The sequence below is a fragment of the Microcebus murinus genome, chromosome 10 (assembly GCF_040939455.1).
Source record: "Microcebus murinus isolate Inina chromosome 10, M.murinus_Inina_mat1.0, whole genome shotgun sequence".
Taxonomy (NCBI): Eukaryota; Metazoa; Chordata; class Mammalia; order Primates; family Cheirogaleidae; genus Microcebus; species Microcebus murinus.
Window position 1 is genome coordinate 47,822,067 of NC_134113.1, and position 17,773 is coordinate 47,839,839.

The 17,773-nt window shown below is 36.0% G+C and overlaps 1 protein-coding gene across 2 annotated transcripts in view; it reads left to right on the forward strand.

The window, feature by feature from the left end:
* PDZRN4 (PDZ domain containing ring finger 4) overlaps positions 1-17,773 on the forward strand; it is a 371,080-nt gene that overhangs the window by 322,073 nt on the left and 31,234 nt on the right. The window lies entirely within an intron of this gene.

The window sequence follows — 17,773 nt, forward strand, 5'->3', positions numbered from 1 at the left end:
TTCCTTCTTTTTCTCTTTACAAATGGGATTGTGGTTATCTGTGTACATGAACACATTGCTTGCAAAACCTAGGAAGGAAAGAGCTGAAGTCTAAATAGAGCAACAGCAGGACATAGGTCTACCCACTGTGTGGTCATTAGCAAAACTTCCATTCACAGTGGAAGCTCAAAAATCTTATAGTGAACATTTTTTTTAAAAAAATGAGATGCTTGGAACACTTAGACCAACTCTAATTACGGGAGGCTTGCATCCACTTTTTCTTATTGCCAGACCATTCTGCCTCACGTTGTTTGCTCTAGGAAACCATATTTTTGAAGATTTAACTGATTTCTTTTTCTAGAAAGCAAATAATGGTTCTTCGAAACTACAATTTCTGTTACTTTCCAGCACACAGCAGTGAATTGCAAGTTTTTTCCTTTATCAAGTAAGTTTTCAACAATGGCTGTAACCCTAGTAATATCCTGGGGGTCCTGCCTTTTGTCTGCCGCAGACATTTGCCCTATTGACAGTTTAAATCAAATTATTTTTATTGAGGTTTCTTAAGTTCTTCTTTTGATACAGTCTTTGCATCCTCCCGCTGAGATTATTTTAAGACCTAATAGACTCCATCATTAGAAAACATTTTATGGTACTCAAATTGGCTTTTCCTATGTTGAATTTCATCCAGTTTTTCCTCTCCATTGCCCATTACAGAAGTAATTTGCAGAATCTCTGCATTTTAGCCGGGGGCATTCAGAGGAAGCAACTTCCTGGGGTGCTAGGTACCAGTGGCATTGCCAAGCTGGAAAGGACTGAGCCTTTTAGGGCGAGTATATATATATATATATATATATATACTCGCCCTAAAAGGGGCGTGCATGCACACACGTGCATGTATGTGGGTGTGTGTGTGTTTGTTTCTGGATTTCCAAATGTACCTACATTACTATCTCTGTACATTGCACGTTTCTTGTTCCCTTTATAAACTCAAGAACACATATGCTTGCACGGGTCTTTCCCCACACACACTTGTCCTAGATTAGATAGTTAAATTTGGTTACGCCTAATGGTACTAGGAGATGAATACAAGAGCACTTTAGTGCGACTCTAAGGCATGCGCCTTTTGTTTTTAAAAATGATAATATGGTGCTCACATGGTGGTAGTGTTCTCCAGGGATTAGGGGGCTGAGAGGTAGACTCACAACTGAGGGATGCAGTGAGCAATGTAGAGGGGAAGGGCATAGCTCTAACCCTTGCTAGGGAGAGGCAAAGATACAAAATATAACAACAACAACAAAAAAGAATGTAAACATTAAGCAAATGAGGATTAAAGTCCTTTCTTGTCACATTTATGCTTACTTAGTAGTATTTTGTTATGACAGAAATGTGTTTTGACAAATTTTGGTTACAAGAAGATCCCTTGAAATATTGTTATTTGAAGATATTATGTATCCTTAATCTTAAGGGTTATGTACACACAATATTTGTTATAGAAAGTATATTTGCTTGATTATTTTTATAATGAATATACCACCATTGTGATAACTTTAAAAAAAGAAAAGGAAAAAAAATGGTATCCCTAATATCTAGCATCATACACTCTTAAAAGTTGTTTTATAGGAATCCTGTTGGATTTATGCATTCATGCAAAAAGTGTTTATTCTTTTACATTGTGTAAGGTACTATTAGGATAAAAGGAATATACAATCTCTGCCCTCTGTAAATTAACATCTATTATTCACTATAAGTGCACAAATAACACGTGCACAAGTTCTTTTAGAAAATGCCTATCTTTAGATAAAAAACAGACAATTAGAAAGCAGTATGTCTGACTCTACCCTCTCCTCCAATTGTGGGGGGGAGGAAAGGGAATTGCTCTTCAAAATCCTTGTTGGGACCCATGAAATCTGTCATTTTCTTTCCTTCTGGCTGCAACCATGCTGATCATATCGTCTTCTGGATCTACTATTCTGATTCCCACTCTCTTTCCCTCTCTCCATCACTGACGGGCTCAGACAGATTGCTCGGATCCCTGGGTGCATGCCCTGCCATGTTCCAGCAGTTCTCTCAAGGAGAAGGAGTGACCTTTGCCTGTCTTTATGCTTTTACTGTCATCAAGAGCTGAAATGGGTCTTTTATTTTCACTCACTCTCTATTATGCTCTTAATACAATGTCATAAGCCTGTGATGGCGGGTCTAAAATAGCCTGAGTGAGAAATACTATGCTACAATGTCAACTTTCCTTCAGAGATGAAGTGAATGCCTGTCTACTTAACACTCAGTTCTAGAAAAAGAACATTACCGTGACGTTGCAGCTCTGTGCATGTCTCTCCCTCACTCAATCTCTTTACCTTCCCCCACCAAAGGAACCACTATCCTGAATTTTATGTGTATCATTATCTTGCTTATCTTTAGAACTGTGCTGCATAAGTTTGTAGCTTTAAAAAGTTATGTTCTTTAACTTTGCATGTTTATATGCATGCAACCATACTGAGTGTATTCTTCTGAAACGTGTATTATTTTTTCTCAAAATTATGAACCTAGTTCCTAGTTCATCCAAGTTGTAATATGTAGCTGTAAGTCACTCATATTTACTGCTGTATAGGATTCGCATTTATGAAAATTGCACAGTTTCACTTGATGGGCATTTGGGGTGTTGTAGTTTTGTAATATTGTGATGCTGCTGTGAACATTTTCATCTGCAGACTGGCGCATACTAGGAGAGTTCTCTGGGGAAATTCCTGGGCACAGAATACGCATATCTTTCTATTTGCTAAGACTGGAGTGCTTGGGCCCATTCTGATCCCCTCCAACTGCGTGGAGGTGCTGCTGGTGCGCCATAGCCCTAAAAACACTTGACATCATCAAACTTATGATTTTCTTCAGACTTTTAATTTTCCCCAGTTGGTTTGAAATGGTGTCATATTATAGTTTAAAATCTCCATTCCCCTGATAACTAATGAAGTTAAATGTCTTCTCCTATGTTTCTGTCCTATTCAGTTTTCTTTTCTTCTTCCTTATAATACCATTTTAAGTCTTTTGCTTATTTTTGTATCAATTGTGTTTTTGTTTAATGATTTTTTAAGTTCTTTATATATTTTGAAATCAATCCTTTATTGGTATTGCAAATACCATTTCCCAGTTTGTAACTTGTCTTTTTTCTTTTTTATATCTCTGATTTTTAAAAGTTCCTAACTTTAATGCAGTAAAATATATTAATATGTTTCCTTATGGTCTATGATTCCTGTATCGATTATAATAAATCTTTCCTGCCCAAATGAAAAGTAGTTCCTATTTGTATTCTAAATCTTTAAAAATAATTTTGCCTTTTACTTTAATTTTTAATCCACACAGAGTTTATTTTTTATTGTAGTTAGAGTTTGGGGCTCAAATTTGTTTTTTCTAATATGTATAACATAGTCTCTCAGTACTACTAATGGGAAGTCCATTTTTTGCCTGATATGTAGTTACAAGTTCATCATAAATCAAGTTTCTGAATGTTTGTGAGTCTGTTTCTGGTCTCTCTAATCTGGTCATTGGTCATTTTCTCAAATTCTGTGCCATCCTACATGGTCTTAAGTTATTTTATAACTTTTTAAGCTGTCTTGTAGCTGGCTGACTAATCCTCTTACCTTATTCTTCTTTACAAGTATCTTCACTATTCTTTTTCCTTTGCTAGTTCATATAAATTTTTGAATTAACTTTGCAAGTCAACGACAATGTTATGGGGATTTTGAACCTCTACATCCATTTGGGAAGAATTAACTCTTTATGTCATTGATTATTATAATTCATGAACATGAGCTCTCCTTTTCTCAACATTTTCTCCATTAGGTGCTTTACACGTCTTTTTATTAGCTTAATTCCTAACTGCTGCATATTTTTCTGCAGTATTGCATAGTAGTTCAGAGCACACACTCTTAAATTCCAACTCTTCCATTTTCTAGTTGTGTTACCGTGAGAAAATCACTTGAACTTTTTGGGCCTCAGTTTTGTCATGTGAAATGGAAATATTTATATACCAAGCCCTTAGAATTGTTGTGAGGATTAAATGTGCTCTAAAGTGCTTGTGACACTGCCTAGCACAAATTAAATGTCATGTGTTCGTTATGTTGAGGAGAACATTTTAATAATATATATTTTTCTGCATTTATTGGGGATAATAGTCTATAGCTACACATTAGATCAGCTTATTAATCATATTTTTCAACCTTAAATTTTTAAAGATATATTATCTAATTTATCTTTCAACTATCATGATGGCAATAGATTTGTCAAATTGTACCTCTAATTCTGCCATTTTTGTTTTCTACAATTTGAGATTATAAGTCAATGTGCATCCAAGTTTAGGATGTTTATTTCTTCCTGGTCAATTTAACTTTAAAAAATATATATAGTAACCTCTATCATTCCTTGTGATGCTCTCTGTACAAAAATATATCTTGTTTGATAATATAGCTATACCAGCTTTCTCTTAGTATTTTGTGGTATATCTTTTGCCAAACTTTTACTTTCAAATTTTCTGAATTGTTACGTTTTCAAAATGTTTCTCACAACTTCTTGAAACTTCTCATTGTAGATGTTTCTTCTATACTTTCTATATAGCTGGATTGCTGTTTCGCTAGTGGTGGTGGTGGTTTGTTTGCATATCTATTTTGTTATTTTCTTTTGATTGCATTCTTCAGTCCATTTACACTTATAATTATCTACAAATTTTACAATTATAATTATCTAAAATGCTGCCTATTTCACTTTACACTTATGCTGTTATGAGAATCTAATGTTACTGCTGATCTGACAGGAGGAGTGATAAGGAGCAGCTATAAATACAAATGAACCTTTCCTTGCTAACCAGCCGCTCACCTCCTGCTGTGTGACCAAGTTCCTAATAGGCCAAGGACAGTCTGCAGGCCAGGGGTTAGGGACTGCAGTTTTGGAGTTTCCTTCAGTAACAGTTTGCTATTGGCAAAATACTTGGTTTTTGTTGTTGTTGTTGTTGTTTTGGTTTGCTTGTCTGAAAATATCTTTGTTTTATCCACTTACCCAAAAGATACTTCCTCTACGTGTGGAACTCTAGGTCAGCAGATGTTTTGTCTCAGCATAGTAAAGATATTGTTCCACTGTATCTTTACCAATACAAAATGCAAATGCAATGCACAATGAAGACACTCATTCCCGAGTCTGTGGATTAGTACCTTTCATTAGTTCTGGAATAGTCTCAATCTTTAGCTTTATATTTCTTAACTTCTATTACCTATTAATGGTTTTCATGTCTTTGTCTCTTTGTGTGCATTCTAGATAATTTCGTCAAATCTGTCTTGTAGTTCACTAAATTTTAGTTGAGTACTTTCTCCCCTCAGATATTTATAATATGCTCTCATGCACATGCATTAAATTTTAATTTCAATTATTATAATTTTAATTTCTAGAAGTTCTTATTTTCTCATATTGGTTATTTTTATACTAACTCTTTACTCATATTTGCAATCCTTTCTCATATTTCTTTTATTATAGTAAAGCTTCATTTATGTGTTTGGCTTTATACTTATGCTTCCTATTTCATTAATATGTTTCTCCTGCTGAATCTCTCTCATGGTGCATTGTTTTCTTTGTTGTTTTGTGAATTTTGGCTATAAGCTCATTCTAACTTTATCTCTGGGACCCTTTGAGACGTGAGTTTCTCCAACCAGAAGTATGAGTTTGTTCTACCAGACTACTTAGGGTATCACCCTCCTAGGACTATTTGAATCTTAATTATCAGCTTGAACTGTTTTAGATTCAGTTCACAGGTAGTGTGAATTAGAACTGTTTGCATGAGGGTTAGCTTACTACTGCAAATTCTCAAGTGAGACTTTTTTTCTCTTTCACTCAAGATCAAAATTTTTGATAGGCAACCACTGCAGTTTGCATGTGTCCACCAAAAAAGATGTGTTGGAAACTTAATCCCCAATGCAACAATCTTAAGAGGTGGGGCCTAAGGAGAGGTGATTAGGCTATCAGGGCTCTGTCCTCAGGAACAGATTAATGCTGTCAACAGCATTAAGGGGGTTTTTTTGCAGGAATAGGTTTACTATAAAAGGACACATTTAGTCCCCTTTTCTTTCTGTCTCTCTTTTGCCCTCTTTGCTTTTCCACCATGGGATGGTGTCCCTTACAAGAGGCTGGCACCTTGATCTTGGATTTCTCAGCCTCTGTAACTATAAGCCAAATAAATCTCCATTTACCATAGATTATCCAGTTTATAGTATTGTGTTATAGCAGCACAAACAGACTATGGCAGCAATTTTCTTTGTAATTCCCTGGGAGGGGGATGGTGCATTTCTTGTTCACCATTGCACTACCAGTATAGCTCCTGGGGTTCCCAGCTTCATTCTCGTGGTCTCCCATTAGACTCTTCATCTTGAGTAGAGCCTGGGCATGTCTCCCATCCTTCATGACCTCTGAAACCATCAGCATTGAGGCTTAGCTTCAATTAAATAAGTAAACATGAAAGATTAAAATCTTCTTTCTTAATTGACAAAATGTGGAAGAAACCAAGATGTCCTTCAGTAGGTAAATGGATAAATAACCTATGGCATCCAGACAATAGGGTATTATTCAGTGCTAAAAGGACCGAGCTATCAACCAATGAAAAGACATGGAGCAAACATAAATGCATATTACTAAGTGTAAGAATATAATCTGAAAAGGCTACATACTATATGATCCCAACTATATGAAAAGGCAAAACTATGGGCAATAGAAAGATCAATGATTTTCAGGGGTGAGGGGAGAGGGAGGGATGAATAAGCAGAGCATGGAGGAATTTTGGGGCAGTGAGTCTCTTGTGTGTGATACTATAATGGTAGATTCACGTTGTTATACATTTGTCCAAATTCACATAATGCACAACACCAAATGTGAACCCTAATGTAAAATGTGGGCTTTGGGTGATAATGGTATGTTAATGTAGGTTCACCAATTGTATCAAATACACTACTCTGATCATTGATGTTGATAATGGGGGAGACTATACATGCTGGAGGAAGAAATTCATGGAAAAATCTCTGTACTTTCTGCTCAATTTTTCTATAAACCTAAAACTTCTCTAAAAATAATGTCTATTAAAAAGTTAACAAGAAACAACTTCCTCCTTCCTGATTATTCTCCTTCTTCAAATTCTCACCTTCTCTCACTCAGTTTTGTCCTCTGAGTATTTACTGATATTTTATATTTTGTCATCTTAGTGATATATATTTTAAAGAAACAAGTTTATCAGCATTATTAGTTGTTTTCAGCAGGAATGTTCTTTGGAGTACCAAGCACTATGTACTGGCATATATAAAAGTCCTATTTTCTTTTTTGAGTTATATTCCGTGAATCTTTGTTTCCTTCGTGTCATTATTGTTTTTGGCAGGAGGACTCTTAAGCCCTCTTACAAATCAGTCCTCGAAAGCCATTTATAGCAGTCTTCTAGACATGTCTAGATGCGACTGAAAGCTGGCCTGAAAACATTATAGGCCCTTACGCTGGTCTTGTCCCTGCTTTCCATAGAAGCAGTGGAAGCTCAAGTGTGATATATGCTGAGATAGAGATGCAGAGACCTCAGAGGGTTGAAGAGCACTTCTGGCTGATAAAGACTGTGGCAAACTTGTGGTTTGAAATGTATCCATTTATGCAGCAAATGAGCGCTGAGAACACACTATTTGTAAGGTCCTATAGTCCACAACACTGAGAGACGAAGTTGCATACGTTTCCTCTGCCCTTTGAAACTTCATAATTTGTTAGATCTCAAATCATAGGTAGAATTTTAATTGGATAGTAAATGAAGTGTTGCATACATGTTTTGTGAAGAGGAAGAGAGTAAGGCAGATTTGGGAAATGCTTCCTACTCCAGCTAGTCCAGGTCATCAGATCCTTGAATGGAATAGTAGGATATATGGAGGGAGGGGGTGAATGTTGTTTGGAATTAGATTACAGAGGGCCTGGAGTTTCAATCTGAGAAGTTTGGACTTACTTCAGTAATCAGTAGGAACAATTTAGTGCTTTGCAGCATGGAATGATATATTTAAGGACTTACATTAAGGAGATTAATCAAGAGGTAATGAACCAAATGAATTCCAGGGGATAGAATAGTTAAGAGAAGAAATAATGTTATCCTGAATTCGAGCAACAGAGCAACAACAGAAAGAGTAGAAAGAAATGGGGGAAAGAGAGTCACTTTGTAGACAATGACCAATTATCTGTAAGAGACCAAAGTTGGAAGAAAAACATAACCCTGAAAACCTAAACCTGCAGGATTGGCAGAATGGTAAGGTCATCAACCAGCTTGGGAAGAAATTCAGATTTGTGAAGAGTCACTAAGTCCAACCTGTTCATGTGTATATTTGGCTCTGGTATCAGCGTAAAGAACTTCAGGCACTGAACTCTGTAGCTAAAAAGCTTGGCTGCACTTTGGGCATAAAAACAACTAGGGTTTAGAGTGTGCATCTACTTTACATGAAAATAAAATAAACTTTTTAAAAAAACTATGCAACATTTTTAAATTGGAAACTCCCACAAATTGATCATTTGTTGCCTACACTTTTTCCCTGATTAGGTAAACCCTCAAAATCTCAACCTTAGATTTTCCAAAGACTCTATTCTATTAATACTATTAAATAGTTTTCTCTATATCTCATAGGTTAGAAGAGACATGCCTATAATGCTATTTGAGCTTCTTACCTGCACATAGTAGTACTTTGGTATTTGTGTTTGGTTCTACTCCACTGAATCAGTCAAATTAAATTTTTTTCTTGCCTTTTAATTACTGTTCTCCAGCAAACAAGATAGTTGGGTAGAAGTAAAAGAATAGAGATATGCAGTCTTCCCTGGTATGCATAGCCTTCAGTATTTATTTTTTAATGGTTAATATTTATATTTTAAAATACTTATTTTTCTAAACTTAAGTAACTACATGTTCACACCAAAAATTTTTGCAAATACAAATATATATTAAAAAGAAAGTAATCATCTTCATAATAATAGCAACTAGAGCTAACTACTCTTAAATTTTCTTCTAGGAATATTTCTTTGAATCTAAGGTTTTATTAAAATGAGATTATGTGTTATATAAATTTCTGATCATTTCCCTATTTATAAAAGTTCTTCAAAGTCACAGTATTCATTGTTTAGTTATTTCCTTATTTATTTAAGAATTCTCATATTGTGGACATTGAGGACATTTATGATACTTTGCTATTATAAATTATGTAGTAGTGAACAGATGGTGATATACTTCAGGTTAATTTTGATGATCCATATATTTATGTGTAGCTTCCAAACTGACTTCAGAATAGATATAGATGATACAGTGACTGAAATTAATTTTCATATGGCCAAAATGATCAGATTAACCTCATTAACAACAAATATAGAAACATACCTACTCTTGACATGCCCAAGGAAAAAGCAATTTATAGAACAGTTGGGCAAATAACCATAAAATTTTAATGACTAAATATGTTAAATAAGTAAAAAATTTAAATTAACCTGATGATTTATTTGTTTATACAAATATCATAAAATACTGTTCAAATTCCTTTAAAATGACACAGATTGTCATCATGGTTATACGAACATACAATCATATAACTATGCACCAATCACTGGAAAAATTATACCATCTACAATAAAAAATTAATATGTATATATGACAGTATGCATTCTTATGAAAATTTATCAGCTCACAAAAGTCTATACAATCACTTTTTCTGCATTTTCTGAAATAGATGATAATATAGTGACAGTGTTCAACATGACAGTCCACTGTTAATTATTATTTCTATGGGTACAAGGAAGTCCTTATGATCAAACTTAGAAAATATATGCACATGAAATTATGCCACTAAGTAATGTATATACCTTTTGTGGGAGCTCCTCCAATATTTCATAATGCACATATCTCCTCAAAATGACTTTCTTCCTCATGAGAGTGTACACACTTCAAATGCATATCTTGCTGCTTGACAAAGGTAAAAATGTGTATAAAACACCAAATATTCACATTAACAATGATGATCTTCTCTTATATTTTATAATAAATCTATTTAAGAGTTTAATTTCCTTGGTTTGCTCAGAAATATCTGAACACATTTAATTATATTAAAGTGCTGCTTTACCAAACAAGAAAAAGAACAAGAAAAAAAATGATTTGGGAAGATTATTATCACATTTATAGGATCTTGGCAGCTTTAAAAGTCTTGTACTTCTTCCTGTTGTGATGACCACAGGAAAAGCCTCCTTGCCCCAGTATAAAATAGCTTAGAAAAAACTTGCAATAATAGCCCAGTGCCTCATTAGAAAAGCCCATATTTCCTGCTCCAGTAGCCAGCTGAGAGAAATAAAATTCATCTTGTCAACAGGTTTATTTATGTCCTATCTCCTTCTTCTTTGTTAATCTTCCTTTTATGTTTCCTTAATAACACATGCTGGAAAAGTTCCTGAGTGCTTTTCTACTAAAGTGAAGTTCTGAGGAGGATTGACAAATTTCTGTTGTGTCAACATAGACATGGGCGTCTCCCAGTCTGGAGCTCAATGTATAATATCTGAAATAGATAAATGTAGACTCTCCTTTTCTCATTCATCAGATCAGGAGATATTCAGGTCTACTAATTGGTTTTAATGCATGTTATTAGAACCTTATTGCCAGTACAGTAAAGATGCAGTACATTTCATATATCATAATAGACTGGCATTAAAAAATTACTAAGAGTGCCAGCTCTAAAAACAAAGGAAAAATCTAGACTTTGTGCCATCAAATGAGTTTTTTAGAAACTTTAGAGTTATGGACAGTGGCAAAATGTAGAATCTACCAAATAAGAAATTGTACATGAATTCAGGAACAGCCTGTCACCTACAGTTAATCACTATATATTTGTAAGGAAATTTTATATAATTACACACTGTGGTACTAATCAGGAGATGAGGAACACCAAGCATTTTTTAATAATTAATCTTGGAGATCAAGTTTCTCACTGGCCATCATAGTTAAGAAGAAAATATCATACTTTGGGGATATTATAGTAAGGCATGAAAGAAATTTCATTTATTATTTGGTCATATTCTCAACCAATATCTAAGCATTGAGCATAAAAATATAATAAGAAGAAAAGATACCTTCCTTTGGTCCACCTTCTGGAACACGGATTTAATCTATGTAATATGTACAATGTAAAATCTTTGCAGTTCCTGTGTAACATTTACAATTAACCTGACCCACCTATGAAGAAAACAGTGGGTTTGTACTATGTTTTGCAAATAATTTCCATAGTGCATGGGTCCAACGTGAAGCATGATCAATGGAATATTATCTGCTAAATTTAGATTAACATCTCCATTCAAGTTCAAAATATAGTTTTTGTTAACATGCCTCAGATAATTTTCTTTCATTAACTTTTAGCTGAAGTTAACAGTAAATCTACCCTCTCTACAACACTCTGTGCTCTTTGGAACGGTCTTTCAGCCCTAACAAACCTAAATACACCCCATCCTGCATTTTTCTTAAACTGTAGCCCTGTAACTCTTAATTTTGCCTTCTTTGTCCCTTCGTCCTTACCCACCTACCCTACCTCTCAAGGAGTAAGCAGTGCCTCAACTCCAAATATTTAACAGGACTTCCAGTATTCCAAAATGTTGGCTGCCAATGACATTGGTTCCCACTAGACAAAGTAATGATAACCCTTAGCACCATAGCTTGCCACTGAAAGTTGGTATTTGTTACCTATTCCAATCCTACTTTACTAAATTGCCTTAAAGGTGCTCCTGTGGATCATTTTGTGAATGTTCAGATTTTGCTTTTATTCCTCCACAGTGCTCTCTCTGCCACCCAGAGTAGCAGTAGTTTGTGTCCATCTGCCCTTACATTTAGGTAAAAGGTATTTTGCCTTTCTCAAGTGAATATCTACCTTTTCAAAATGATTTTTTTTTTTTACTGTGAAACAGCAACGCAAACAGTAGCTAGTATCTCTTCAGCTGATTTCCTTTACTGAAAACACGGCCAGCTCAAAAGCATGATGGTGAATGTAACCAAGAAATGCTATCATGAAGATGGCCACAACACAAAGAGGTGCCCTGTTCTTTTCGACTCTTTGCTTTGCAGAATTCACAGAGCTAATACCAAACGAATGTTGTTAACACTTTCTTTTGAAAAGCTATTTTCAGTCATTCAAAGAAAAGGCAGTTTACAAATGTGGACAGTAGAAATACAATAAAGACAGCAGAGCCAGGTGAAAAGCAGTACTATGGAAATGTTAATAGGTGTGTGATCCTCGCAGGAATGGGCAGTACTTTAAGATAAAAGTTTGGTGTGCTCTTTCTTCTTTTTAAATTGGCTGTAGACACTAAGGTTGAAAGGATACTAAAGATTTTTCCACTCAAGCCTTGCTTTCCTGAGGGTTCTGTATTCACCGCCCTTGTTCAGTTAACATTACAACAAACATGAGGTTATCAATCTTGTTCCTGCCTCCACACACTTCCATCAATATCTCCCAACCCATTTCTTGATTCTGCCACCCCCAATGCACATCCTTCCCTGCACCCCCAGCCCTCAGTCCCAGATGAGAATGACTTAATTAAAAAACAGTATAAGAGCCAACAAGGCAACAGTAAAAAGAAAGATCAGTTGAAATGAAAGTCAGGAGGCCTGGTTTCTACTCTTAGTTCTGCCACTAAATTACCGTGTGAATGTGGGTAAATCACTTCTATTTATTAAAGATGGAGGGCAAGTTAGATTGTGTCTAAAATTCCCTTCCAAGTAATTCTAGGAAACAAATTAGAATTATATTAACTTCCTAAAAATTTAATCAACATTAAAGATAACATTGAAGAAATGTATTCTTCTGTCTGAGTTGAATACCGGAAAAACATATCCTTGCTTTCTCTCAGTAGTCCTAATTTTGTGACTGCTTGTGGTTCACATAAAATGGAAAGGCACAGATTTTGCACATTGACCTCCCTCTCCCTTTTCTGCTTGGGACTGTGGTTGTGACACCTTTTAGAAATTGATTAGGACCAATTTCTAGCATCATCTCTTAATATGTCCCTAAGCACCCTCTGCTAGAGCCACACTGAACTTCTCACCCTCCATATAAACAGTAGCTTCTCTCTGGACCTTTCCCTCTCATGGAGCCTCTTGACTCTTGGTTGATTTCCTCTATCTTTTACCACATATCCCATTGCACAAGAGCAAATTCTTTATGTTCTTAAGTCTCTGTCTAGACAATAGGCTCTTAAATGACCGTTGGACTGGAAGAATGTATCACTTGAAATAAACAAGTTTTGGAGTAAAAAAAGAGAAAGAGAGCTGTGTTCAATTTATAATTCTGATGAATTGTTGCTGAGTGACCTGAAATAAATTGCTTAATGCTGGCTCTGAATTTCCTCATTTATATAAAGAAATTTATAATATCTGCTAAAATCAATTGGGTCTCTGATCCAAGAAACGACCCAAAACAAATGAAAAAAAGAGAAGTTTTATTGGCTCTCCTAACTGAAAATTCCAAAGGTTTATTGTTTTAGATATAACTTCATACAGGGGCTCAAATGATGACACTAAATTTTAATCCTTCTCTATCTTTTGGCTTTTATAGCCTCTTTTTTTGAATCCGTCCTCAGGATCTGTATATTGTGGCAAAATAAAGCTCTAAGCTATTCCTGATCTACATTCTTGCAGGTTCAAATACAACAAAAAGACAAGTGTTCTTTTTCCAGTAATTTCAGAACAAGTCTTGGGCCTGATTTTAATGGGCTTAAACTGAATTAAATATCCATTCATGAAATGATCACTACAGCTAGGGAAATAAAATGTATTCATTCACTAATATCTAGGGCACCTGCCCACTCCTGAAGCAGGAATCAGTCCTAAAACAAACACATAGACTGGGAAAGAAGAACATGCAATTCTGCAGAAGAACTTTAGGATCATATTTTCAAAAAGACAGTGAATGAATGCTGCGTAGGCCAGAGATAACTATTCTGCTTTGTATTACCCTGTCAAATTCTTATAAATTTAAATGAGATATTATTCACAGTACATCTAGAATAATGTTATTTAAGAAGTTTCCAATGCTAAACATGATCCTTAGCACATAGCAGGTGCTAAGAAAATGTTAAGTGAGTAAAGTGAATAAGTGAACACTGAATCTGCTAGAATTCTTAGAATGAGTGATTTATAGATAATTTTGCTTTGTATTTCCACTTTATTCTTTGATTACTTTTCTTGTTGGCAGAGATTATAAGAGACTTAGCCACATCTATTGTTTGTATAGCTTTCTGAACATATTCTACTTAATCTAATACAATTATACCACAGTACAAATATAGCAAAAACAATTGAACCCTATAACCAACCTCACTATAGTAGTTAGCTCATTCAACAAATGCATGTGGGGCTCTCATAAACTTCCAGCACTCTGCTAGTACTGAAAATGCAAAGAAAAAGCACACATGGCACCATCTTCAAAGAGCCAAATTTCTTTGTTTGATATCTAAGGATGTGGAATATAATAATATATATAACAAACAAGGAACTGTTTATAGAATAGTAAAGGAAACAGACAAAAAATCAGCAACTTAATGAAATACAAATTTGCTAATTAAAAAAAGAAAGAAAAATAAACTTGCCAAGAAAATACTAAGTACTGGTGAAATTTTGATAGAGAGTTTTAGGAGCCCTACTTCTGAAAGAGTCATGGAGAGGGATACCATCCAGGAAGTTAGCTGAGCTCTGAAAAATGAGAAAGAGCAATATACTATGAAACCAGAGGAAGTCGCCATTGAGAATTCAGGCTGGGTTTTTGTAGCTAGAACTTGAATCCCAGCTCTGCTTTTGACTTGCTGTGTGACTTTGGGCAAGTTACTTGACTTCTCTGTATGGCTTCTTCCCTTTACCTATAAAATGGAAATCACAGTAACTGTGTGTAAGGACTAATATGACACTGTTTGAATTCAAGCCCTTATCTTCCCATGCATGAAATGATAACATTCCCAATTGGCCTTCCTGTCTTTAACCCCTCCAATTCACCCACTATGCTGCTGCCAAAGTCATCTTTCTAAACTGCAAATCTGATTGTATTATTTCCTTTATAATGGCTTCTCTTTATTTTTGTAAAATATACAAAATTAATTATATTTCTTATATTTTTGTAAAATATACAAAACATCCAAATATTAAGTAATTTGGACTTACTTAATATGGTATGATCATTCTTCTAAGATCTGGCTCTTGCCTACCTTTTCAGTTTAATTTTTCACCATGACCCCTCATCTAGCCCAATCTGAAACTCTTAGCTTCAAACACATTAACTACATAAGACTCCTCTAACAGGACAGTATCCTTTCTCTGTGCCTTTGCATGGTCAATGTCTCTTTAGCTGGAAATTTAGTCTCCTTGTTAAACACTAAAGTCAATTCTATTATCTCTTCTAAGAAACTTTTGTTAAATTCTTTGAGCAGCCCCCAACCTAAAGCTGACCACTACTTCCATAGAGTTTCCCCCTGCTTCACCCCATGTGGATGATAGTAATGCTTTTGTGTGCGTGTGTATGTGTGCGTGTGTGTGTGCGTGTGTATGCGTGCGTGTGTGTGTGTGTGGCGATGAGAAGGATCTAATAAGGAAATAGAAGCTAATAATGCAAGAGAAGAAAGAATAATTCCATGAGAGAAATACTTGAAAAATGATAAAGGAATGTAACAGAACATGAATGAAAGCATTTGCCTTTGGTAGGATTGGGGACTTTTCTTTCATGTAAAAAAGCCCAGAGAGTCTTTCTACATACAGATGCAGATGCATGCAGATTGATACACTGAGTGGAGGGAAGATGCAAGAGTTTCCAACCCATGGCTTCTTTTTTCTCTATGAAGTATGGAACAGGATGATTGATCAGGTGTGAAGAGAGAAAGCAATGTAGCGGAGTTGCAGAGAGAAAGGGTTGGAAATCCCAGTCTGGGACAGTGGAAAGCTGATATCATAGTAGTCTACTAATGTCCAATGAACTATGAGGTGAGGCCATCAACTAAGAGTAGACAGTTTCTGTTGGAAATATGAAGAAAAGAGGAGGAAGTATGGCATTAGTTTGTTTAGCAGACAGAAGAACAACTTGACAAGGAAAGCATAGTGTGACTGTCGGGCAGCATTGACCACCCAGTCACGATTTGTGGTAATGAATTCACCAGGAAAGCAGTCAGTGTGGCCATGATGGTGGCATTTTCCTCCAGGACCACACAGCTGCTCAGGTGGGGATACAGAGAAGTGAATATTTGAGCTTAACCACAGTTGACCTTTTGCTGGGTGACACAGTGGAGGAATAGAACAGGGAGCTGTCGATTTATAAAAGATGATTGCATTTAACTGTAGATTCCAGGCTGGATCAAGAGAGGGGTGCAGGCCTGAGGGAATAGTTGACAGTGACAAGTGGGAGAGCCAACAGATTCCAGGTCCAGAGAGAGCATCATTGCTGGCGTGGGAATGCAAGAGCATCTGAGCTAACCAGGGAAGGGAATGCTTAACATTGCTATTTTAAAAGTAAAGCAACTATGGCCGGGCGCGGTGGCTCACGCTTGTAATCCTAGCACTCTGGGAGGCCGAGGCGGGCGGATTGCTCAAGGTCAGGAGTTCAAAACCAGCCTGAGCGAGACCCCGTCTCTACTATAAAAATAGAAAGAAATCAATTGGCCAACTAATATATATATATAAAAAATTAGCCGGGCATGGTGGCTCGTGCCTGTAGTCCCAGCAACTCGGGAGGCTGAGGCAGTAGGATTGCTTGAGCCCAGGAGTTTGAGGTTGCTGTGAGCTAGGCTGACGCCACGGCACTCACACTAGCCTAGGCAAGAAAGCGAGACTCTGTCTCAAAAAAAAAAAAAAAAAAAAAAAAAAAAGTAAAGCAACTATGAAAATGCCATTTTATGAATACTTTTTCCTACACATTGCTTATGGCATAATAACTATTGTAACAGAGAACTGTTCTCCCAAGAACTAACACGAAGGTCACAAAATCCAGTCACAAATGGCTGTGGATAGTTAGCAGCGCCATTAGAAAGCTGATAAATGATCACTTTAATGTCTGCTAAAAACTCGAGTCAATTATGAAAAACTCCGGATTTCTGGACTCTTACAAAAGTAAACTACATGATTCTAATACCTAAAAGTAACTGAAATTTTCTTAAAAGGTACAACAAGTGAAACGGAGAAGCAGGGAAAGTCCCTATCTGTTGTAAATGGAAGGGTTCCATTGGGTTGCTCGCATGCCTTTGTTCTTGGTTCTAGACAGTGCTGTGGGTGGAGGCCCATTCTAGGACAGGTTTCCATAGTCACCTTGGTTCCCTAGTTGTCACAACAACAGTTGATAGAAAGTTTATGGACCGATTCTTGCTCACCTTGGTTTTACGCTTCCCATTTCTATTCCTGGTTCAGACTTCATTACATCAACCACTGACTACTAGCATCATGAAACAATTTCCTCCCCAATTAACCATACAGGCAAAGCTAATATTTCTTTCTTTGTTAAGATATAAAATCCCCTCCAAATGGTCGTTTATGACTTGCTAAGGTGATTCACAGCCCACAACAAGAAGCAGTTAACCTGGGTCTAGAAAAATGTGACTGCTTTATTTCCCAAAGAATCCAGAATCTAATTCTAAGGAAGGGAAATTGGGGATTAAAAGCTGTCCATATTTGACAATGTCATTGGGAAAGAGGTAGTTGATAAGGAGTGGGAGGTAAAGGTGTTAGCAAAAAGGCATGACCATAAGCCTCAGCTTTTGTCTGTGATGTCTC